General features: G+C 38.6%; 27 non-coding genes across 27 annotated transcripts; 14 read left to right on the top strand and 13 right to left on the bottom strand.

Moving 5' to 3' along the window:
• The first annotated feature begins 327 nt into the window (after positions 1–327).
• Positions 328–410, top strand: TRNAL-AAG (transfer RNA leucine (anticodon AAG)). Its single transcript has one exon. It is a non-coding gene; the product is annotated as a tRNA-Leu (tRNA).
• A 2,271-nt stretch (positions 411–2,681) lies between these two features.
• TRNAF-GAA (transfer RNA phenylalanine (anticodon GAA)) lies at positions 2,682–2,754 on the bottom strand. The gene has a single exon. It is a non-coding gene; the product is annotated as a tRNA-Phe (tRNA).
• A 1,679-nt stretch (positions 2,755–4,433) lies between these two features.
• TRNAF-GAA (transfer RNA phenylalanine (anticodon GAA)) lies at positions 4,434–4,506 on the bottom strand. The gene has a single exon. It is a non-coding gene; the product is annotated as a tRNA-Phe (tRNA).
• Positions 4,507–4,659: 153 nt separating this feature from the next.
• On the top strand, positions 4,660–4,742 carry TRNAL-CAG (transfer RNA leucine (anticodon CAG)). Its single transcript has one exon. It is a non-coding gene; the product is annotated as a tRNA-Leu (tRNA).
• A 575-nt stretch (positions 4,743–5,317) lies between these two features.
• Positions 5,318–5,390, bottom strand: TRNAF-GAA (transfer RNA phenylalanine (anticodon GAA)). Its single transcript has one exon. It is a non-coding gene; the product is annotated as a tRNA-Phe (tRNA).
• Positions 5,391–6,419: 1,029 nt separating this feature from the next.
• On the top strand, positions 6,420–6,502 carry TRNAL-CAG (transfer RNA leucine (anticodon CAG)). Its single transcript has one exon. It is a non-coding gene; the product is annotated as a tRNA-Leu (tRNA).
• A 567-nt stretch (positions 6,503–7,069) lies between these two features.
• TRNAF-GAA (transfer RNA phenylalanine (anticodon GAA)) lies at positions 7,070–7,142 on the bottom strand. The gene has a single exon. It is a non-coding gene; the product is annotated as a tRNA-Phe (tRNA).
• An 815-nt stretch (positions 7,143–7,957) lies between these two features.
• TRNAF-GAA (transfer RNA phenylalanine (anticodon GAA)) lies at positions 7,958–8,030 on the bottom strand. Its single transcript has one exon. It is a non-coding gene; the product is annotated as a tRNA-Phe (tRNA).
• Positions 8,031–8,844: 814 nt separating this feature from the next.
• On the bottom strand, positions 8,845–8,917 carry TRNAF-GAA (transfer RNA phenylalanine (anticodon GAA)). The gene has a single exon. It is a non-coding gene; the product is annotated as a tRNA-Phe (tRNA).
• A 153-nt stretch (positions 8,918–9,070) lies between these two features.
• Positions 9,071–9,153, top strand: TRNAL-CAG (transfer RNA leucine (anticodon CAG)). The gene has a single exon. It is a non-coding gene; the product is annotated as a tRNA-Leu (tRNA).
• Positions 9,154–9,956: 803 nt separating this feature from the next.
• TRNAL-CAG (transfer RNA leucine (anticodon CAG)) lies at positions 9,957–10,039 on the top strand. Its single transcript has one exon. It is a non-coding gene; the product is annotated as a tRNA-Leu (tRNA).
• A 991-nt stretch (positions 10,040–11,030) lies between these two features.
• Positions 11,031–11,113, top strand: TRNAL-CAG (transfer RNA leucine (anticodon CAG)). The gene has a single exon. It is a non-coding gene; the product is annotated as a tRNA-Leu (tRNA).
• A 578-nt stretch (positions 11,114–11,691) lies between these two features.
• TRNAF-GAA (transfer RNA phenylalanine (anticodon GAA)) lies at positions 11,692–11,764 on the bottom strand. The gene has a single exon. It is a non-coding gene; the product is annotated as a tRNA-Phe (tRNA).
• A 153-nt stretch (positions 11,765–11,917) lies between these two features.
• Positions 11,918–12,000, top strand: TRNAL-CAG (transfer RNA leucine (anticodon CAG)). Its single transcript has one exon. It is a non-coding gene; the product is annotated as a tRNA-Leu (tRNA).
• An 803-nt stretch (positions 12,001–12,803) lies between these two features.
• On the top strand, positions 12,804–12,886 carry TRNAL-CAG (transfer RNA leucine (anticodon CAG)). The gene has a single exon. It is a non-coding gene; the product is annotated as a tRNA-Leu (tRNA).
• A 991-nt stretch (positions 12,887–13,877) lies between these two features.
• TRNAL-CAG (transfer RNA leucine (anticodon CAG)) lies at positions 13,878–13,960 on the top strand. The gene has a single exon. It is a non-coding gene; the product is annotated as a tRNA-Leu (tRNA).
• Positions 13,961–15,405: 1,445 nt separating this feature from the next.
• TRNAF-GAA (transfer RNA phenylalanine (anticodon GAA)) lies at positions 15,406–15,478 on the bottom strand. The gene has a single exon. It is a non-coding gene; the product is annotated as a tRNA-Phe (tRNA).
• Positions 15,479–15,631: 153 nt separating this feature from the next.
• Positions 15,632–15,714, top strand: TRNAL-CAG (transfer RNA leucine (anticodon CAG)). Its single transcript has one exon. It is a non-coding gene; the product is annotated as a tRNA-Leu (tRNA).
• Positions 15,715–16,188: 474 nt separating this feature from the next.
• On the bottom strand, positions 16,189–16,261 carry TRNAF-GAA (transfer RNA phenylalanine (anticodon GAA)). The gene has a single exon. It is a non-coding gene; the product is annotated as a tRNA-Phe (tRNA).
• A 151-nt stretch (positions 16,262–16,412) lies between these two features.
• TRNAL-CAG (transfer RNA leucine (anticodon CAG)) lies at positions 16,413–16,495 on the top strand. Its single transcript has one exon. It is a non-coding gene; the product is annotated as a tRNA-Leu (tRNA).
• A 577-nt stretch (positions 16,496–17,072) lies between these two features.
• TRNAF-GAA (transfer RNA phenylalanine (anticodon GAA)) lies at positions 17,073–17,145 on the bottom strand. Its single transcript has one exon. It is a non-coding gene; the product is annotated as a tRNA-Phe (tRNA).
• A 447-nt stretch (positions 17,146–17,592) lies between these two features.
• On the top strand, positions 17,593–17,675 carry TRNAL-CAG (transfer RNA leucine (anticodon CAG)). Its single transcript has one exon. It is a non-coding gene; the product is annotated as a tRNA-Leu (tRNA).
• A 1,345-nt stretch (positions 17,676–19,020) lies between these two features.
• On the bottom strand, positions 19,021–19,093 carry TRNAF-GAA (transfer RNA phenylalanine (anticodon GAA)). Its single transcript has one exon. It is a non-coding gene; the product is annotated as a tRNA-Phe (tRNA).
• A 150-nt stretch (positions 19,094–19,243) lies between these two features.
• Positions 19,244–19,326, top strand: TRNAL-CAG (transfer RNA leucine (anticodon CAG)). Its single transcript has one exon. It is a non-coding gene; the product is annotated as a tRNA-Leu (tRNA).
• A 2,121-nt stretch (positions 19,327–21,447) lies between these two features.
• TRNAF-GAA (transfer RNA phenylalanine (anticodon GAA)) lies at positions 21,448–21,520 on the bottom strand. Its single transcript has one exon. It is a non-coding gene; the product is annotated as a tRNA-Phe (tRNA).
• Positions 21,521–21,673: 153 nt separating this feature from the next.
• TRNAL-CAG (transfer RNA leucine (anticodon CAG)) lies at positions 21,674–21,756 on the top strand. Its single transcript has one exon. It is a non-coding gene; the product is annotated as a tRNA-Leu (tRNA).
• A 469-nt stretch (positions 21,757–22,225) lies between these two features.
• Positions 22,226–22,298, bottom strand: TRNAF-GAA (transfer RNA phenylalanine (anticodon GAA)). The gene has a single exon. It is a non-coding gene; the product is annotated as a tRNA-Phe (tRNA).
• Between the last annotated feature and the right edge of the window lie 115 nt (positions 22,299–22,413).

Consider the following 22,413-nt stretch of genomic DNA (forward strand, 5'->3'; position numbering starts at 1 on the left):
AAACAATTTTCTCCACAATGCAAAATAGTGCCTTTGAGGTATATTAACTAAGTTGCTAAAACTCTAAACGCATCAACGACTTAACTTACTTCAGTTGATTTTGAGACATAAGGAGACTGCCAAAACCCGGGATCGAACCAGGGACCTTTAGATCTTCAGTCTAACGCTCTCCCAACTGAGCTATGGTTGACAGATGGTGGTGTAGGGCACAGTGTTGTAAAATGTCCCCAACGATAGGGATGTTTTTTCATGTGTTAAAACAACGGTTTTACAGCTCGCATGGCTTCTTTTTTTTTCTGCATTGGTGGAGGTGTAACACAAAGCAAAGTCAGGATGGCCGAGCGGTCTAAGGCGCTGCGTTAAGGGCGCAATCTCCTCAGGAGGCGTGGGTTCGAATCACACTTCTGACAGATGTTTTTTATATAGAGACTAGAAATCTTCAAAAAATTTCAGAATGAAAACTACACACTGTACTGGCATGAAATGCTAACGGGATTTGTAAAATTATATTCACCACAATGCAACATAGGGCTTTTGAGGTATTTTACCTAAGCTGCCAAAACTCTAAACGCATCAACGATTTAACTCACTTTAGTGGATTTTGAGTTAAAATGAAACTGCTGAAACCAAGGATCAAAGCAGTCAAACGCTCTCCCAACAGAGCTAGTTCAGCTAACACACTTAGTGCATTGATGGTTGTGTAGAGCACAGCATTGTAAGATGTTCCCAATTATAGGAATGGTTTTTCATGTGTAAAAATGTCTCTTTTTATAAAGAAAAAAAAACTTCAAAATTTTCAAAATGAAAACCAAACACTGTACTGGCATGAAATGCTAAAGGGATATGTAAAACAATTTTCTCCACAATGCAAAATAGTGCCTTTGAGGTATATTAACTAAGCTGCTAAAACTCTAAACGCATCAACGACTTAACTGCCGAAACCCGGGATCGAACCAGGGACCTTTAGATCTTCATTCTAACGCTCTCCCAACTGAGCTATTTCGGCTAATACACCTAGTTGACAGATGGTGGTGTAGGGCACAGTGTTGTAAAATGTCCCCAACGATAGGGATGTTTTTTCATGTGTTAAAACAACGGTTTTACAGCTCGCATGGCTTCTTTTTTTTTTGCATTGGTGGAGGTGTAATACAAAGCAAAATCAGGATGGCCGAGCGGTCTAAGGCGCTGCGTTCAGGTTGCAGTCTCCTCTGGAGGCGTGGGTTCAAATCACACTTCTGACAGATGTTTTTTATATAGAGACTAAAAATCTTCAAAAAATTTCAGAATGAAAACTACACACTGTACTGGCATGAAATTCTAACGGGATTTGTAAAATTATATTCACCACAATGCAACATAGGGCTTTTGAGGTATTTTACCTAAGCTGCCAAAACTCTAAACGCATCAACGATTTAACTCACTTTAGTGGATTTTGAGTTAAAATGAAACTGCTGAAACCAAGGATCAAAGCAGTCAAACGCTCTCCCAACAGAGCTAGTTCAGCTAACACACTTAGTGCATTGATGGTTGTGTAGAGCACAGCATTGTGAGATGTCCCCAATAATAGGAATGGTTTTTCATGTGTAAAAATGTCTCTTTTTATAAAGAAAAAAAAACTTCAAAATTTTCAAAATGAAAACCAAACACTGTACTGGCATGAAATGCTAAAGGGATATGTAAAACAATTTTCTCCACAATGCAAAATAGTGCCTTTGAGGTATATTAACTAAGTTGCTAAAACTCTAAACGCATCAACGACTTAACTTACTTCAGTTGATTTTGAGACATAAGGAGACTGCCGAACCTCGGGATCGAACCAGGGACCTTTAGATCTTCAGTCTAACGCTCTCCCAACTGAGCTATTCCGCCTAATACACCTAGTTGACAGATGGTTGACAGATGGTGGTGTAGGGCACAGTGTTGTAAAATGTCCCCAACGATAGGGATTTTTTTTCATGTGTTAAAACAACGGTTTTACAGCTCGCATGGCTTCTTTTTTTTTGCATTGGTGGATTTGTAATACAAAGCAAAATCAGGATGGCCGAGCGGTCTAAGGCGCTGCGTTCAGGTTGCAGTCTCCTCTGGAGGCGTGGGTTAAAATCACACTTCTGACAGATGTTTTTTATATAGAGACTAAAAATCTTCAAAAAATTTCAGAATGAAAACTACACACTGTACTGGCATGAAATGCTAACGGGATTTGTAAAATTATATTCACCACAATGCAACATAGGGCTTTTGAGGTATTTTACCTAAGCTGCCAAAACTCTAAACGCATCAACGATTTAACTCACTTTAGTGGATTTTGAGTTAAAATGAAACTGCTGAAACCAAGGATCAAAGCAGTCAAACGCTCTCCCAACAGAGCTAGTTCAGCTAACACACTTAGCGCATTGATGGTTGTGTAGATGGTTGTGTAGAGCACAGCATTGTAAGATGTTCCCAATTATAGGAATGGTTTTTCATGTGTAAAAATGTCTCTTTTTATAAAGAAAAAAAAACTTCAAAATTTTCAAAATGAAAACCAAACACTGTACTGGCATGAAATGCTAAAGGGATATGTAAAACAATTTTCTCCACAATGCAAAATAGTGCCTTTGAGGTATATTAACTAAGCTGCTAAAACTCTAAACGCATCAACGACTTAACTTACTTCAGTTGATTTTGAGACATAAGGAAACTGCTGAAACCCGGGATCGAACCAGGGACCTTTAGATCTTCAGTCTAACGCTCTCCCAACTGAGCTATTTCGGCTAATACACCTAGTTGACAGATGGTGGTGTAGGGCACAGTGTTGTAAAATGTCCCCAACGATAGGGATGTTTTTTCATGTGTTAAAACAACGGTTTTACAGCTCGCATGGCTTCTTTTTTTTTTTGCATTGGTGGAAATGTAATACAAAGCAAAGTCGGGATGGCCGAGCGGTCTAAGGCGCTGCGTTCAGGTCGCAGTCTCCTCTGGAGGCGTGGGTTCGAATCCAACTTCTGACAGATGTTTTTTATATAGGGACTAAAAATCTTCAAAAAATTTCAGAATGAAAACTACACACTGTACTGGCATGGAATGCTAACGGGATTTGTAAAATTATATTCACCACAATGCAACATAGGGCTTTTGAGGTATTTTACCTAAGCTGCCAAAACTCTAAACACATCAACGATTGAACTCTCTTTAGTGGATTTTGAGTTAAAATGAAACTGCTGAAACCAAGGATCAAAGCAGTCAAACGCTCTCCCAACAGAGCTAGTTCAGCTAACACACTTAGTGCATTGATGGTTGTGTAGATGGTTGTGTAGAGCACAGCATTGTAAGATGTTCCCAATTATAGGAATGGTTTTTCATGTGTAAAAATGTCTCTTTTTATAAAGAAAAAAAAACTTCAAAATTTTCAAAATGAAAACCATACACTGTACTGGCATGAAATGCTAAAGGGATATGTAAAACAATTTTCTCCACAATGCAAAATAGTGCCTTTGAGGTATATTAACTAAGCTGCTAAAACTCTAAACGCATCAACGACTTAACTTACTTCAGTTGATTTTGAGACGTAAGGAAACTGCCGAAACCCAGGATCGAACCAGGGACCTTTAGATCTTCAGTCTAACGCTCTCCCAACTGAGCTACTTCAGCTAACACACCTAGTTAACAGATGGTGGTGTAGGGCACAGTATTGTAAAATGTCCCTAACGATAGGGATGTTTTTTCATGTGTTAAAACAACGGTTTTACAGCTCGCATGGCTTCTTTTTTTTTTTGCATTGGTGGAAATGTAATACAAAGCAAAGTCAGGATGGCTGAGCGGTCTAAGGCGCTGCGTTCAGGTCGCAGTCTCCTCTGGAGGCGTGGGTTCGAATTCAACTTCTGACAGATGTTTTTTATATAGGGACTAAAAATCTTCAAAAAATTTCAGAATGAAAACTACACACTGTACTGGCATGGAATGCTAACGGGATTTGTAAAATTATATTCACCACAATGCAACATAGGGCTTTTGAGGTATTTTACCTAAGCTGCCAAAACTCTAAACGCATCAACGATTGAACTCACTTTAGTGGATTTTGAGTTAAAATGAAACTGCTGAAACCAAGGATCAAAGCAGTCAAACGCTCTCCCAACAGAGCTAGTTCAGCTAACACACTTAGTGCATTGATGGTTGTGTAGATGGTTGTGTAGAGCACAGCATTGTAAGATGTTCCCAATTATAGGAATGGTTTTTCATGTGTAAAAATGTCTCTATTTATAAAGAAAAGAAAAATTCAAAATTTTCAAAATGAAAACCAAACACTGTACTGGCATGAAATGCTAAAGGGATATGTAAAACAATTTTCTCCACAATGCAAAATAGTGCCTTTGAGGTATATTAACTAAGCTGCTAAAATTCTAAACGCATCAACGACTTAACTTACTTCAGTTGATTTTGAGACATAAGGAAACTGCCAAAACCCGGGATTGAACCAGGGACCTTTAGATCTTCAGTCTAATGCTCTCCCAACTGAGCTATTTCGGCTAACACACCTAGTTGACAGATGGTGGTGTAGGGCACAGTATTGTAAAATGTCCCCAACGATAGGGATGTTTTTTCATGTGTTAAAACAACGGATTTACAGCTCGCATGGCTTCTTTTTTTTTTTGCATTGGTGGAAATGTAATACAAAGCAAAGTCAGGATGGCCGAGCGGTCTAAGGCGCTGCGTTCAGGTCGCAGTCTCCTTTGGAGGCGTGGGTTCAAATCCCACTTCTGACAGATGTTTTTTATATAGAGACAAAATCTTCAAAACATTTCAGAATGAAAACTACACACTGTACTGGCATGAAATGCTAACGGGATTTGTAAAATTATATTCACCACAATGCAACATAGGGCTTTTGAGGTATTTTACCTAAGCTGCCAAAACTCTAAACGCATCAACGATTTAACTCACTTTAGTGGATTTTGAGTTAATATGAAACTGCTGAAACCAAGGATCAAAGCAGGGATATTTAGTCAAACGCTCTCCCAACAGAGCTAGTTCAGCTAACACACTTAGTGCATTGATGGTTGTGTAGATGGTTGTGTAGAGCACAGCATTGTAAGATGTCCCCAATAATAGGAATGGTTTTACATGTGTAAAAATGTCTCTTTTTATAAAGAAAAATTAACTTCAAAATTTTCAAAATGAAAACCAAACACTGTACTAGCATGAAATGCTAATGGGATATGTAAAACAATTTTCTCCACAATGCAAAATAGTGCCTTTGAGGTATATTAACTAAGCTGCTAAAACTCTAAACGCATTAACGACTTAACTTACTTCAGTTGATTTTGAGACATAAGGAAACTGCCGAAACCCGGGATCGAACCAGGGACCTTTAGATCTTCAGTCTAACGCTCTCCCAACTGAGCTATTTCGGCTAACACACCTAGCTGCAAGATGGTGGTGTAGGGCACAGTATTGTAAAATGTCCCCAACGATAGGGATGTTTTTTCATGTGTTAAAACAACGGTTTTACAGCTCGCATGGCTTCTTTTTTTTTTGCATTGGTGGAGGTGTAACATAAAGCAAAATCAGGATGGCCGAGCGGTCTAAGGTGCTGCGTTCAGGTCGCAGTCTCCTCTGAAGGCGTGGGTTCGAATCCCACTTCCGACAGAAGTTTTTTATATAGAGACTAAAAATCTTCAAAAAATTTCAGAATGAAAACTACACACTGTACTGGCATGGAATGCTAACGGGATTTGTAAAATTATATTCACCACAATGCAACATAGGGCTTTTGAGGTATTTTACCTAAGCTGCCAAAACTCTAAACGCATCAACAATTTAACTCACTTTAGTGGATTTTGAGTTAAAATGAAACTTCTGAAACCAAGGATCAAAGCAGGGATATTTAGTCAAACGCTCTCCCAACAGAGCTAGTTCAGCTAACACACTTAGTGCATTGATGGTTGTGTAGATGGTTGTGTAGAGCACAGCATTGTAAGATGTCCCCAATAATAGGAATGGTTTTTCATGTGTAAAAATGTCTCTTTTTATAAAGAAAAATTAACTTCAAAATTTTCAAAATGAAAACTAAACACTGTACTGGCATGAAATGCTAACGGGATATGTAAAACAATTTTCTCCACAATGCAAAATAGTGCCTTTGAGGTATATTAACTAAGCTGCTAAAACTCTAAACGCATCAACGACTTAACTTACTTCAGTTGATTTTGAGACATAAGGAAACTGCCGAAACCCGATATCGAACCAGGGACCTTTAGTCTAACGCTCTCCCAACTGAGCTATTTCGGCTAATACACCTAGTTGACAGATGGTGGTGTAGGGCACAGTGTTGTAAAATGTCCCCAACGATAGGGATGTTTTTTCATGTGTTAAAACAACGGTTTTACAGCTCGCATGGCTTCTTTTTTTTTTGCATTGGTGGAGGTGTAATACAAAGCAAAGTCAGGATGGCCGAGCGGTCTAAGGCGCTGCGTTCAGGTCGCAGTCTTCTCTGGAGGCGTGGGTTCGAATCCCACTTCTGACAGATGTTTTTTATGTAGAGACTTAAAATCTTCAAAAAATTTCAGAATGAAAACTACACACTGTACTGGCATGGAATTCTAACGGGATTTGTAAAATTATATTCACCACAATGCAACATAGGGCTTTTGAGGTATTTTACCTAAGCTGCCAAAACTCTAAACGCATCAACGATTTAACTCACTTTAGTGGATTTTGAGTTAAAATGAAACTGCTGAAACCAAGGATCAAAGCAGTCAAACGCTCTCCCAACAGAGCTAGTTCAGCTAACACACTTAGTGCATTGATGGTTGTGTAGATGGTTGTGTAGAGCACAGCATTGTAAGATGTCCCCAATAATAGGAATGGTTTTTCATGTGTAAAAATGTCTCTTTTTATAAAGAAAAAAAAACTTCAAAATTTTCAAAATGAAAACCAAACACTGTACTGGCATGAAATACTAACGGGATATGTAAAACAATTTTCTCCACAATGCAAAATAGTGCCTATGAGGTATATTAACTAAGCTGCTAAAACTCTAAACGCATCAACGACTTAACTTACTTCAGTTGATTTTGAGACATAAGGAAACTGCCGAAACCCGGGATCGAACCAGGGACCTTTAGATCTTCAGTCTAACACTCTCCCAACTGAGCTATTTCGGCTACCACACCTAGTTGACAGATGGTGGTGTAGGGCACAGTATTGTAAAATGTCCCCAACGATAGGGATGTTTTTTCATGTGCTAAAACAACGGTTTTACAGCTCGCATGGCTTCTTTTTTTTATTTGCATTGGTGGAGATGCAATACAAAGCAAAGTCAGGATGGCCGAGTGGCCTAAGGAGCTGCGTATAGGTCGCAGTCTCCTCTGGAGGTGTGGGTTCGAATCACACTTCTGACAGATGTTTTTTATATAGAGACTAAAAATCTTCAAAAAATTTCAGAATGAAAACTACACACTGTACTGGCATGGAATGCTAACGGGATTTGTAAAATTATATTCACCACAATGCAACATAGGGCTTTTGAGGTATTTTACCTAAGCTGCCAAAACTCTAAATGCATCAACGATTTAACTCACTTTAGTGGATTTTGAGTTAATATGAAACTGCTGAAACCAAGGATCAAAGCAGGGATATTTAGTCAAACGCTCTCCCAACAGAGCTAGTTCAGCTAACACACTTAGTGCATTGATGGTTGTGTAGATGGTTGTGTAGAGCACAGCATTGTAAGATGTCCCCAATAATAGGAATGGTTTTTCATGTGTAAAAATGTCTCTTTTTATAAAGAAAAATTAACTTCAAAATTTTTAAAAATGAAAACTAAACACTGTACTGGCATGAAATGCTAACGGGATATGTAAAACAAGTTTCTCCACAATGCAAAATAGTGCCTTTGAGGTATATTAACTAAGCTGCTAAGACTCTAAACGCATCAACGACTAAACTTACTTCAGTTGATTTTGAGACATAAGGAAACTGCCGAAACCCGGGATCGAACCAGGGACCTTTAGATCTTCAGTCTAACGCTCTCCCAACTGAGCTATTTCGGCTAACACACCTAATTGACAGATGGTGGTGTAGGGCACAGTATTGTAAAATGTCCCCAACGATAGGGATGTTTTTTCATGTGCTAAAACAACGGTTTTACAGCTCGCATGGCTTCTTTTTTTTTTTGCATTGGTGGAGGTGAAATACAAAGCAAAGTCAGGATGGCCGAGTGGCTTAAGGGACTGCGTATAGGTCGCAGTCTCCTCTGGAGGTGTGGGTTCGAATCACACTTCTGACAGATGTTTTTTATATAGAGACTAAAAATCTTCAAAAAATTTCAGAATGAAAACTACACACTGTACTGGCATGGAATGCTAACGGGATTTGTAAAATTATATTCACCACAATGCAACATAGGGCTTTTGAGGTATTTTACCTAAGCTGCCAAAACTCTAAATGCATCAATGATTTAACTCACTTTAGTGGATTTTGAGTTAATATGAAACTGCTGAAACCAAGGATCAAAGCAGGGATATTTAGTCAAACGCTCTCCCAACAGAGCTAGTTCAGCTAACACACTTAGTGCATTGATGGTTGTGTAGATGGTTGTGTAGAGCACAGCATTGTAAGATGTCCCCAATAATAGGAATGGTTTTTCATGTGTAAAAATGTCTCTTTTTATAAAGAAAAATTAACTTCAAAATTTTTAAAAATGAAAACTAAACACTGTACTGGCATGAAATGCTAACGGGATATGTAAAACAATTTTCTCCACAATGCAAAATAGTGCCTTTGAGGTATATTAACTAAGCTGCTAAGACTCTAAACGCATCAACGACTTAACTTACTTCAGTTGATTTTGAGACATAAGGAAACTGCCGAAACCCGGGATCGAACCAGGGACCTTTAGATCTTCAGTCTAACGCTCTCCCAACTGAGCTATTTCGGCTAACACACCTAGTTGACAGATGGTGGTGTAGGGCACAGTATTGTAAAATGTCCCCAACGATAGGGATGTTTTTTCATGTGCTAAAACAACGGTTTTACAGCTCGCATGGCTTCTTTTTTTTTTTGCATTGGTGGAGGTGAAATACAAAGCAAAGTCAGGATGGCCGAGCGGTCTAAGGCGCTGCGTTCAGGTCGCAGTCTCCTCTGGAGGCGTGGGTTCGAATCCCACTTCTGACAGATGTTTTTTATAAAGAGACTAAAAATCTTCAAAAAATTTCAGAATGAAAACTACACACTGTACTGGCATGGAATGCTAACGGGATTTGTAAAATTATATTCACCACAATGCAACATAGGGCTTTTGAGGTATTTTACCTAAGCTGCCAAAACTCTAAACGCATCAACGATTTAACTCACTTTAGTGGATTTTAAGTTAAAATGAAACTGCTGAAACCAAGGATCAAAGCAGGGATATTTAGTCAAACGCTCTCCCAACAGAGCTAGTTCAGCTAACACACTTAGTGCATTGATGGTTGTGTAGATGGTTGTGTAGAGCACAGCATTGTAAGATGTCCCCAATAATAGGAATGGTTTTTCATGTGTAAAAATGTCTCTTTTTATAAAGAAAAATAAACTTCAAAATTTTCAAAATGAAAACCAAACACTGTACTGGCATGAAATGCTAAAGGGATATGTAAAACAATTTTCTCCACAATGCAAAATAGTGCCTTTGAGGTATATTAACTAAGCTGCTAAAACTCTAAACGCATTAACGACTTAACTTACTTCAGTTGATTTTGAGACATAAGGAAACTGCCGAAACCCGGGATCTAACCAGGGACCTGTAGATCTTCAGTCTAACGCTCTCCCAACTGAGCTATTTCGGCTAATACACCTAGTTGACAGATGGTGGTGTAGGGCACAGTGTTGTAAAATGTCCCGAACGATAGGGATGTTTTTTCATGTGTTAAAACAACGGTTTTACAGCTCGCATGGCTTCTTTTTTTTTTTGCATTGGTGGAGATGTAATACAAAGCAAAGTCAGGATGGCCGAGCGGTCTAAGGCGCTGCGTTCAGGTCGCAGTCTCCTCTGGAGGCGTGGGTTCGAATCCCACTTCTGACAGATGTTTTTTATATAGAGACTAAAAATCTTCAAAAAATTTCAGAATGAAAACTACACACTGTACTGGCATGTAAAGCTAACGGGATTTGTAAAATTATATTCACCACAATGCAACATAGGGCTTTTGAGATATTTTACCTAAGCTGCCAAAACTCTAAACGCATCAACGATTTAACTCAAAATGTAAAAATGTCTCTTTTTATAAAGAAAAAAAAACTTCAAAATTTTCAAAATGAAAACCAAACACTGTACTGGCATGAAATGCTAACGGGATTTGTAAAATTATATTCACCACAATGCAACATAGGGCTTTTGAGGTATTTTACCTAAGCTGCCAAAACTCTAAACGCATCAACGATTTAACTCACTTTAGTGGATTTTGAGATAAAATGAAACTGCTGAAACCAAGGATCAAAGCAGGGATATGTAGTCAAACGCTCTCCCAACAGAGCTAGTTCAGCTAACACACTTAGTGCATTGATGGTTGTGTAGATGGTTGTGTAGAGCACAGCATTGTAAGATGTCCCCAATAATAGGAATGGTTTTTCATGTGTAAAAATGTCTCTTTTTATAAAGAAAAAAAACTTCAAAATTTTCAAAATGAAAACCAAACACTGTACTGGCATGAAATGCTAAAGGGATATGTAAAACAATTTTCTCCACAATGCAAAATAGTGCCTTTGAGGTATATTAACTAAGCTGCTAAAACTCTAAACGCATCAACGACTTAACTTACTTCAGTTGATTTTGAGACATAAGGAAACTGCCGAAACCCGGGATCGAACCAGGGACCTTTAGATCTTCAGACTAACGCTCTCTCAACTGAGCTATTTCGGCTAACACACCTAGTTGACAGATGGTGGTGTAGGGCACAGTGTTGTAAAATGTCCCCAACGATAGGGATGTTTTTTCATGTGTTAAAACAACGGTTTTACAGCTCGCATGGCTTCTGTTTTTTTTTTGCATTGGTGGAAATGTAATACAAAGCAAAGTCAGGATGGCCGAGCGGTCTAAGGCGCTGCGTTCAGGTCGCAGTCTCCTCTGGAGGCGTGGGTTCGAATCCAACTTCTGACAGATGTTTTTTATATAGAGACTAAAAATCTTCAAAAAATTTCAGAATGAAAACTACACACTGTACTGGCATGGAATGCTAACGGGATTTGTAAAATTATATTCACCACAATGCAACATAGGGCTTTTGAGGTATTTTACCTAAGCTGCCAAAACTCTAAATGCATCAATGATTTAACTCACTTTAGTGGATTTTGAGTTAATATGAAACTGCTGAAACCAAGGATCAAAGCAGGGATATTTAGTCAAACGCTCTCCCAACAGAGCTAGTTCAGCTAACACACTTAGTGCATTGATGGTTGTGTAGATGGTTGTGTAGAGCACAGCATTGTAAGATGTCCCCAATAATAGGAATGGTTTTTCATGTGTAAAAATGTCTCTTTTTATAAAGAAAAATTAACTTCAAAATTTTTAAAAATGAAAACTAAACACTGTACTGGCATGAAATGCTAACGGGATATGTAAAACAATTTTCTCCACAATGCAAAATAGTGCCTTTGAGGTATATTAACTAAGCTGCTAAGACTCTAAACGCATCAACGACTTAACTTACTTCAGTTGATTTTGAGACATAAGGAAACTGCCGAAACCCGGGATCGAACCAGGGACCTTTAGATCTTCAGTCTAACGCTCTCCCAACTGAGCTATTTCGGCTAACACACCTAGTTGACAGATGGTGGTGTAGGGCACAGTATTGTAAAATGTCCCCAACGATAGGGATGTTTTTTCATGTGCTAAAACAACGGTTTTACAGCTCGCATGGCTTCTTTTTTTTTTTGCATTGGTGGAGGTGAAATACAAAGCAAAGTCAGGATGGCCGAGCGGTCTAAGGCGCTGCGTTCAGGTCGCAGTCTCCTCTGGAGGCGTGGGTTCGAATCCCACTTCTGACAGATGTTTTTTATAAAGAGACTAAAAATCTTCAAAAAATTTCAGAATGAAAACTACACACTGTACTGGCATGGAATGCTAACGGGATTTGTAAAATTATATTCACCACAATGCAACATAGGGCTTTTGAGGTATTTTACCTAAGCTGCCAAAACTCTAAACGCATCAACGATTTAACTCACTTTAGTGGATTTTAAGTTAAAATGAAACTGCTGAAACCAAGGATCAAAGCAGGGATATTTAGTCAAACGCTCTCCCAACAGAGCTAGTTCAGCTAACACACTTAGTGCATTGATGGTTGTGTAGATGGTTGTGTAGAGCACAGCATTGTAAGATGTCCCCAATAATAGGAATGGTTTTTCATGTGTAAAAATGTCTCTTTTTATAAAGAAAAATAAACTTCAAAATTTTCAAAATGAAAACCAAACACTGTACTGGCATGAAATGCTAAAGGGATATGTAAAACAATTTTCTCCACAATGCAAAATAGTGCCTTTGAGGTATATTAACTAAGCTGCTAAAACTCTAAACGCATTAACGACTTAACTTACTTCAGTTGATTTTGAGACATAAGGAAACTGCCGAAACCCGGGATCTAACCAGGGACCTGTAGATCTTCAGTCTAACGCTCTCCCAACTGAGCTATTTCGGCTAATACACCTAGTTGACAGATGGTGGTGTAGGGCACAGTGTTGTAAAATGTCCCGAACGATAGGGATGTTTTTTCATGTGTTAAAACAACGGTTTTACAGCTCGCATGGCTTCTTTTTTTTTTTGCATTGGTGGAGATGTAATACAAAGCAAAGTCAGGATGGCCGAGCGGTCTAAGGCGCTGCGTTCAGGTCGCAGTCTCCTCTGGAGGCGTGGGTTCGAATCCCACTTCTGACAGATGTTTTTTATATAGAGACTAAAAATCTTCAAAAAATTTCAGAATGAAAACTACACACTGTACTGGCATGTAAAGCTAACGGGATTTGTAAAATTATATTCACCACAATGCAACATAGGGCTTTTGAGATATTTTACCTAAGCTGCCAAAACTCTAAACGCATCAACGATTTAACTCAAAATGTAAAAATGTCTCTTTTTATAAAGAAAAAAAAACTTCAAAATTTTCAAAATGAAAACCAAACACTGTACTGGCATGAAATGCTAACGGGATTTGTAAAATTATATTCACCACAATGCAACATAGGGCTTTTGAGGTATTTTACCTAAGCTGCCAAAACTCTAAACGCATCAACGATTTAACTCACTTTAGTGGATTTTGAGATAAAATGAAACTGCTGAAACCAAGGATCAAAGCAGGGATATTTAGTCAAACGCTCTCCCAACAGAGCTAGTTCAGCTAACACACTTAGTGCATTGATGGTTGTGTAGATGGTTGTGTAGAGCACAGCATTGTAAGATGTCCCCAATAATAGGAATGGTTTTTCATGTGTAAAAATGTCTCTTTTTATAAAGAAAAAAAACTTCAAAATTTTCAAAATGAAAACCAAACACTGTACTGGCATGAAATGCTAAAGGGATATGTAAAACAATTTTCTCCACAATGCAAAATAGTGCCTTTGAGGTATATTAACTAAGCTGCTAAAACTCTAAACGCATCAACGACTTAACTTACTTCAGTTGATTTTGAGACATAAGGAAACTGCCGAAACCCGGGATCGAACCAGGGACCTTTAGATCTTCAGACTAACGCTCTCTCAACTGAGCTATTTCGGCTAACACACCTAGTTGACAGATGGTGGTGTAGGGCACAGTGTTGTAAAATGTCCCCAACGATAGGGATGTTTTTTCATGTGTTAAAACAACGGTTTTACAGCTCGCATGGCTTCTGTTTTTTTTTTGCATTGGTGGAAATGTAATACAAAGCAAAGTCAGGATGGCCGAGCGGTCTAAGGCGCTGCGTTCAGGTCGCAGTCTCCTCTGGAGGCGTGGGTTCGAATCCCACTTCTGACAGATGTTTTTTATATGGAGACTAAAAATCTTCAAAAAATTTCAGAATGAAAACTACACACTGTACTGGCATGGAATGCTAACGGGATTTGTAAAATTATATTCACCACAATGCAACATAGGGCTTTTGAGGTATTTTACCTAAGCTGCCAAAACTCTAAACACATCAACGATTGAACTCTCTTTAGTGGATTTTGAGTTAAAATGAAACTGCTGAAACCAAGGATCAAAGCAGTCAAACGCTCTCCCAACAGAGCTAGTTCAGCTAACACACTTAGTGCATTGATGGTTGTGTAGATGGTTGTGTAGAGCACAGCATTGTAAGATGTCCCCAATAATAGGAATGGTATTTCATGTGTAAAAATGTCTCTTTTTATAAAGAAAAAAAAACTTCAAAATTTTCAAAATGAAAACCAAACACTGTACTGGCATGAAATGCTAACGGGATATGTAAAACAATTTTCTCCACAATGCAAAATAGTGCCTATGAGGTATATTAACTAAGCTGCTAAAACTCTAAACGCATCAACGACTTAACTTACTTCAGTTGATTTTGAGACATAAGTAAACTGCCGAAACCCGGGATCGAACCAGGGACCTTTAAATCTTCAGTCTAACGCTCTCCCAACTGAGCTATTTCAGCTAACACACCTAGTTGACAGATGGTGGTGTAGGGCACAGTATTGTAAAATGTCCCCAACGATAGGGATGTTTTTTCATGTGTTAAAACAACGGTTTTACAGCTCGCATGGCTTCTTTTTTTTTTTTTGCATTGGTGGAAATGTAATACAAAGCAAAGTCGGGATGGCCGAGCGGTCTAAGGCGCTGCGTTCAGGTCGCAGTCTCCTCTGGAGGCGTGGGTTCGAATCCAACTTCTGACAGATGTTTTTTATATAGGGACTAAAAATCTTCAAAAAATTTCAGAATGAAAACTACACACTGTACTGGCATGGAATGCTAACGGGATTTGTAAAATTATATTCACCACAATGCAACATAGGGCTTTTGAGGTATTTTACCTAAGCTGCCAAAACTCTAAACACATCAACGATTGAACTCTCTTTAGTGGATTTTGAGTTAAAATGAAACTGCTGAAACCAAGGATCAAAGCAGTCAAACGCTCTCCCAACAGAGCTAGTTCAGCTAACACACTTAGTGCATTGATGGTTGTGTAGATGGTTGTGTAGAGCACAGCATTGTAAGATGTTCCCAATTATAGGAATGGTTTTTCATGTGTAAAAATGTCTCTATTTATAAAGAAAAAAAAACTTCAAAATTTTCAAAATGAAAATCAAACACTGTACTGGCATGAAATGCTAAAGGGATATGTAAAACAATTTTCTCCACAATGCAAAATAGTGCCTATGAGGTATATTAACTAAGCTGCTAAAACTCTAAACGCATCAACGACTTAACTTACTTCAGTTGATTTTGAGACATAAGGAAACTGCCGAAACCCGGGATCGAACCAGGGACCTTTAGATCTTCAGTCTAACGCTCTCCCAACTGAGCTATTTCAGCTAATACACCTAGTTGACAGATGGTGGTGTAGGGCACAGTGTTGTAAAATGTCCCCAACGATAGGGATGTTTTTTCATGTGTTAAAACAACGGTTTTACAGCTCGCATGGCTTCTTTTTTTTTTTGCATTGGTGGAGGTGTAATACAAAGCAAAGTCAGGATGGCCGAGCGGTCTAAGGCGCTGCGTTCAGGTCGCAGTCTCCTCTGGAGGTGTGGGTTCGAATCCCACTTCTGACAGATGTTTTTTATATAGAGACTAAAAATCTTCAAAAAATTTCAGAATGAAAACTACAAAACTCTAAACGCATCAACGATTTAACTCACTTTAGTGGATTTTGAGTTAAAATGAAACTGCTGAAACCAAGGATCAAAGCAGTCAAACGCTCTCCCAACAGAGCTAGTTCAGCTAACACACTTAGTGCATTGACGGTTGTGTAGATGGTTGTGTAGAGCACAGCATTGTAAGATGTCCCCAATAATAGGAATGGTTTTTCATGTGTAAAAATGTCTCTTTTTATAAAGAAAAAAAAACTTCAAAATTTTCAAAATGAAAATCAAACACTGTACTGGCATGAAATGCTAACGGGATATGTAAAACAATTTTCTCCACAATGCAAAATAGTGCCTATGAGGTATATTAACTAAGCTGCTAAAACTCTAAACGCATCAACGACTTAACTTACTTCAGTTGATTTTGAGACATAAGGAAACTGCCGAAACCCGGGATCGAACCAGGGACCTTTAGATCTTCAGTCTAACGCTCTCCCAACTGAGCTATTTCGGCTAATACACCTAGTTGACAGATGGTGGTGTAGGGCACAGTGTTGTAAAATGTCCCCAACGATAGGGATGTTTTTTCATGTGTTAAAACAACGGTTTTACAGCTCGCATGGCTTCTTTTTTTTTGCATTGGTGGAGGTGTAATACAAAGCAAAGTCAGGATGGCCAAGCGGTCTAAGGCGCTGCGTTCAGGTCGCAGTCTCCTCTGGAGGCGTGGGTTCGAATCCCACTTCTGACAGATGTTTTTTATATAGAGACTAAAAATCTTCAAAAAATTTCAGAATGAAAACTACACACTGTACTGGCATGGAATGCTAACGGGATTTGTAAAATTATATTCACCACAATGCAACATAGGGCTTTTGAGGTATTTTACCTAAGCTGCCAAAACTCTAAACGCATCAACGATTTAACTCACTTTAGTGGATTTTGAGTTAAAATGAAACTGCTGAAACCAAGGATCAAAGCAGGGATATTTAGTCAAACGCTCTCCCAACAGAGCTAGTTCAGCTAACACACTTAGTGCATTGATGGTTGTGTAGATGGTTGTGTAGAGCACAGCATTGTAAGATGTCCCCAATAATAGGAATGGTTTTTCATGTGTAAAAATGTCTCTTTTTATAAAGAAAAAAAAACTTCAAAATTTTCAAAATGAAAACCAAACACTGTACTGGCATGAAATGCTAACGGGATATGTAAAACAATTTTCTCCACAATGCAAAATAGTGCCTATGAGGTATATTAACTAAGCTGCTAAAACTCAAAACGCATCAACGACTTAACTTACTTCAGTTGATTTTGAGACATAAGGAAGCTGCCGAAACCCGGGATCGAACCAGGGACCTTTAGATCTTCAGTCTAACGCTCTCCCAACTGAGCTATTTCGGCTAATTCACCTAGTTGACAGATGGTGGTGTAGGGCACAGTGTTGTAAAATGTCCCCAACGATAGGGATGTTTTTTCATGTGTTAAAACAACGGTCTAAGGCGCTGCGTTCAGGTCGCAGTCTCCTCTGGAGGCGTGGGTTCGAATCCCACTTCTGACAGATGTTTTTTATATAGAGACTAAAAATCTTCAAAAAATTTCAGAATGAAAACTACACACTGTACTGGCATGGAATGCTAACGGGATTTGTAAAATTATATTCACCACAATGCAACATAGGGCTTTTGAGGTATTTTACCTAAGCTGCCAAAACTCTAAACGCATCAACGATTTAACTCACTTTAGAGGATTTTGAGTTAAAATGAAACTGCTGAAACCAAGGATCAAAGCAGGGATATTTAGTCAAACGCTCTCCCAACAGAGCTTGGTGGAGGTGTAATACAAAGCAAAGTCAGGATGGCCGAGCGGTCTAAGGCGCTGCGTTCAGGTTGCAGTCTCCTCTGGAGGCGTGGGTTCGAATCCCACTTCTGACAGATGTTTTTTATATAGAGACTAAAAATCTTCAAAAAATTTCAGAATGAAAACTACAAAACTCTAAACGCATCAACGATTTACCTCACTTTAGTGGATTTTGAGTTAAAATGAAACTGCTGAAACCAAGGATCAAAGCAGTCAAACGCTCTCCCAACAGAGCTAGTTCAGCTAACACACTTAGTGCATTGACGGTTGTGTAGATGGTTGTGTAGAGCACAGCATTGTAAGATGTCCCCAATAATAGGAATGGTTTTTCATGTGTAAAAATGTCTCTTTTTATAAAGAAAAAAAAACTTCAAAATTTTCAAAATGAAAACCAAACACTGTACTGGCATGAAATGCTAACGGGATATGTAAAACAATTTTCTCCACAATGCAAAATAGTGCCTATGAGGTATATTAACTAAGCTGCTAAAACTCTAAACGCATCAACGACTTAACTTACTTCAGTTGATTTTGAGACATAAGGAAACTGCCGAAACCCGGGACCTTTAGATCTTCAGTCTAACGCTCTCCCAACTGAGCTATTTCGGCTAATACACCTAGTTGACAGATGGTGGTGTAGGGCACAGTGTTGTAAAATGTCCCGAACGATAGGGATGTTTTTTCATGTGTTAAAACAACGGTTTTACAGCTCGCATGGCTTCTTTTTTTTGCATTGGTGGAGGTGTAATACAAAGCAAAGTCTGGATGGCCGAGCGGTCTAAGGCGCCGCGTTCAGGTCGCAGTCTCCTCTGGAGGCGTGGGTTCGATTCCCACTTCTGACAGATGTTTTTTATATAGAGACTAAAAATCTTCAAAAAATTTCAGAATGAAAACTACACACTGTACTGGCATGGAATGCTAACGGGATTTGTAAAATTATATTCACCACAATGCAACATAGGGCTTTTGAGGTATTTTACCTAAGCTGCCAAAACTCTAAACGCATAAACGATTTAACTCACTTTAGTGGATTTTGAGTTAAAATGAAACTGCTGAAACCAAGGATCAAAGCAGGGATATTTAGTCAAACGCTCTCCCAACAGAGCTAGTTCAGCTAACACACTTAGTGCATTGATGGTTGTGTAGATGGTTGTGTAGAGCACAGCATTGTAAGATGTCCCCAATAATAGGAATGGTTTTTCATGTGTAAAAATGTCTCTTTTTATAAAGAAAAATTAACTTCAAAATTTTCAAAATGAAAACCAAACACTGTACTGGCATGAAATGCTAACGGGATATGTAAAACAATTTTCTCCACAATGCAAAATAGTGCCTATGAGGTATATTAACTAAGCTGCTAAAACTCTAAACGCATCAACGACTTAACTTACTTCAGTTGATTTTGAGACATAAGGAAACTGCCGAAACCCGGGATCGAACCAGGGACCTTTAGATCTTCAGTCTAACGCTCTCCCAACTGAGCTATTTCGGCTAATACACCTAGTTGACAGATGGTGGTGTAGGGCACAGTGTTGTAAAATGTCCCCAACGATAGGGATGTTTTTTCATGTGTTAAAACAACGGTTTTACAGCTCGCATGGCTTCTTTTTTTTGCATTGGTGGAGGTGTAATACAAAGCAAAGTCAGGATGGCCAAGCGGTCTAAGGCGCTGCGTTCAGGTCGCAGTCTCCTCTGGAGGCGTGGGTTCGAATCCCACTTCTGACAGATGTTTTTTTATATAGAGACTAAAAATCTTCAAAAAATTTCAGAATGAAAACTACACACTGTACTGGCATGGAATGCTAACGGGATTTGTAAAATTATATTCACCACAATGCAACATAGGGTTTTGAGGTATTTTACCTAAGCTGCCAAAACTCTAAACGCATCAACGATTTAACTCACTTTAGTGGATTTTGAGTTAAAATGAAACTGCTGAAACCAAGGATCAAAGCAGGGATATTTAGTCAAACGCTCTCCCAACAGAGCTAGTTCAGCTAACACACTTAGTGCATTGATGGTTGTGTAGATGGTTGTGTAGAGCACAGCATTGTAAGATGTCCCCAATAATAGGAATGGTTTTTCATGTGTAAAAATGTCTCTTTTTATAAAGAAAAAAAAACTTCAAAATTTTCAAAATGAAAACCAAACACTGTACTGGCATGAAATGCTAACGGGATATGTAAAACAATTTTCTCCACAATGCAAAATAGTGCCTATGAGGTATATTAACTAAGCTGCTAAAACTCTAAACGCATCAACGACTTAACTTACTTCAGTTGATTTTGAGACGTAAGGAAGCTGCCGAAACCCGGGATCGAACCAGGGACCTTTAGATCTTCAGTCTAACGCTCTCCCAACGGAGCTATTTCGGCTAATACATCTAGTTGACAGATGGTGGTGTAGGGCACAGTGTTGTAAAATGTCCCCAACGATAGGGATGTTTTTTCATGTGTTAAAACAACGGTCTAAGGCGCTGCGTTCAGGTCGCAGTCTCCTCTGGAGGCGTGGGTTCGAATCCCACTTCTGACAGATGTTTTTTATATAGAGACTAAAAATCTTCAAAAAATTTCAGAATGAAAACTACACACTGTACTGGCATGGAATGCTAACGGGATTTGTAAAATTATATTCACCACAATGCAACATAGGGTTTTGAGGTATTTTACCTAAGCTGCCAAAACTCTAAACGCATCAACGATTTAACTCACTTTAGTGGATTTTGAGTTAAAATGAAACTGCTGAAACCAAGGATCAAAGCAGGGATATTTAGTCAAACGCTCTCCCAACAGAGCTAGTTCAGCTAACACACTTAGTGCATTGATGGTTGTGTAGATGGTTGTGTAGAGCACAGCATTGTAAGATGTCCCCAATAATAGGAATGGTTTTTCATGTGTAAAAATGTCTCTTTTTATAAAGAAAAAAAAACTTCAAAATTTTCAAAATGAAAACCAAACACTGTACTGGCATGAAATCCACTAAAGTGAGTTAAATCGTTGATGCGTTTAGAGTTTTGGCAGCTTAGGTAAAATACCTCAAAAGCCCTATGTTGCATTGTGGTGAATATAATTTTACAAATCCCGTTAGCATTCCATGCTAACGGGAGTTAAAATGAAACTGCTGAAACCAAGGATCAAAGCAGTCAAACGCTCTCCCAACAGAGCTAGTTCAGCTAACACACTTAGTGCATTGACGGTTGTGTAGATGGTTGTGTAGAGCACAGCATTGTAAGATGTCCCCAATAATAGGAATGGTTTTTCATGTGTAAAAATGTCTCTTTTTATAAAGAAAAAAAAACTTCAAAATTTTCAGAATGAAAACCAAACACTGTACTGGCATGGAATGCTAACGGGATTTGTAAAATTATATGCACCACAATGCAACATAGGGCTTTTGAGGTATTTTACCTAAGCTGCCAAAACTCTAAACGCATCAACGATTTAACTCACTTTAGAGGATTTTGAGTTAAAATGAAACTGCTGAAACCAAGGATCAAAGCAGGGATATTTAGTCAAACGCTCTCCCAACAGAGCTAGTTCAGCTAACACACTTAGTGCATTGATGGTTGTGTAGATGGTTGTGTAGAGCACAGCATTGTAAGATGTCCCCAATAATAGGAATGGTTTTTCATGTGTAAAAATGTCTCTTTTTATAAAGAAAAAAAAACTTCAAAATTTTCAAAATGAAAATCAAACACTGTACTGGCATGAAATGCTAACGGGATATGTAAAACAATTTTCTCCACAATGCAAAATAGTGCCTATGAGGTATATTAACTAAGCTGCTAAAACTCTAAACGCATCAACGACTTAACTTACTTCAGTTGATTTTGAGACATAATGAAACTGCCGAAACCCGGGATCGAACCAGGGACCTTTAGATCTTCAGTCTAACGCTCTCCCAACTGAGCTATTTCGGCTAATACACCTAGTTGACAGATGGTGGTGTAGGGCACAGTGTTGTAAAATGTCCCCAACGATAGGGATGTGTTTTCATGTGTTAAAACAACGGTTTTACAGCTCGCATGGCTTCTTTTTTTTTTTGCATTGGTGGAGGTGTAATACAAAGCAAAGTCAGGATGGCCGAGCGGTCTAAGGCGCTGCGTTCAGGTCGCAGTCTCCTCTGGAGGCGTGGGTTCGAATCCCACTTCTGACAGATGTTTTTTATATAGAGACTAAAAATCTTCAAAAAATTTCAGAATGAAAACTACAAAACTCTAAACGCATCAACGATTTAACTCACTTTAGTGGATTTTGAGTTAAAATGAAACTGCTGAAACCAAGGATCAAAGCAGTCAAAAGCTCTCCCAACAGAGCTAGTTCAGCTAACACACTTAGTGCATTGACGGTTGTGTAGATGGTTGTGTAGAGCACAGCATTGTAAGATGTCCCCAATAATAGGAATGGTTTTTCATGTGTAAAAATGTCTCTTTTTATAAAGAAAAAAAAACTTCAAAATTTTCAAAATGAAAACCAAACACTGTACTGGCATGAAATGCTAACGGGATATGTAAAACAATTTTCTCCACAATGCAAAATAGTGCCTTGTTATTAACTAAGCTGCTAAAACTCTAAACGCATCAACGACTTAACTTACTTCAGTTGATTTTGAGACATAAGGAAACTGCCGAAACCCGGGATCGAACCAGGGACCTTTAGATCTTCAGTCTAACGCTCTCCCAACTGAGCTATTTCGGCTAATACACCGAGTTTACAGATGGTGGTGTAGGGCACAGTGTTGTAAAATGTCCCGAACGATAGGGATGTTTTTTCATGTGTTAAAACAACGGTTTTACAGCTCGCATGGCTTCTT

This window comes from Hyla sarda, chromosome 1, assembly GCF_029499605.1.
Source record: "Hyla sarda isolate aHylSar1 chromosome 1, aHylSar1.hap1, whole genome shotgun sequence".
Taxonomy (NCBI): Eukaryota; Metazoa; Chordata; class Amphibia; order Anura; family Hylidae; genus Hyla; species Hyla sarda.